Genomic DNA, 846 nt, shown 5'->3' with positions numbered 1-846 from the left:
CCACGAAACAAATCTTTCCTTCGCCCGAGCGGAAACGAGTTAACGACCCGGATGTTGATATGGCAGGCAATTGTCATTAATTCCGGGTCGGAATGGATTTCGTCGGTAGTGGCGGTCTCTCCCTGTTGACTGTGCCGCGTCCACAATGGGGTTCGCGGGGTTGATGACGTCACTGGGGATGATCACGAGGGGGGAGGGTGTTGGAGGGGAGACGGCGGGGGTAGGTCAGGGGGGAGAGTGGCATGAGGGAGGGACAAAAGGGTGTGAGGGAGGAAGTGGTATGGAGGAGGGTAGGGAGAAGGGGAAGGAAGTGGTATGGAGGAGAAAGTGTTATAGGGGAGGAAGTAAGGAGATGTGGCATGAGGGAGGAAGGAGAAGAGGGAGGGGGATGAGGAGGCATGCTGGAGGATGAAGGGTGGGGAGGCGTGACATGGGGGAGGAGGGAGGAGGGGAAGGTGGCATTGTGGAGGAGGAGGAAGGGGGTGAAATGTAGGGGATGTTGCCGAAGGGTGGAGTGGAGGATTAGAGGGTTGCTAGGAAGGGAGGGGAGGGGGGAGGGGGGATTAACGTATTGGGGATTGATGTCGACGAGGTGGTGTAGGGAGGCCGGGGTAGGGGAGGGAGGTGTTGGGGAGATGGTCCGATGAGGAAGGAGGGAAGGGGTAGGTGGGGAAGGCGCAAAGCGGAGGGAAGAAAGGAGGTAAGGACAGGGGGGAAGGGATAAAAGGGTGGGTACGGAGAAGGAGGGGAAGGGGAAAAGGGAGAGGAAAGATCGGCCTCGCTCCGTGTCCCTGTTCTCTCAATCCTGCTCTCTTTGCGATGAGTAAGTGCCGTATTTATCTCTTC

This window comes from Penaeus monodon, chromosome 21, assembly GCF_015228065.2.
Source record: "Penaeus monodon isolate SGIC_2016 chromosome 21, NSTDA_Pmon_1, whole genome shotgun sequence".
Lineage (NCBI taxonomy): Eukaryota > Metazoa > Arthropoda > Malacostraca > Decapoda > Penaeidae > Penaeus > Penaeus monodon.
The sequence above is the reverse complement of the archived record's forward strand: the minus strand, read 5'-3'. Positions refer to the sequence as shown.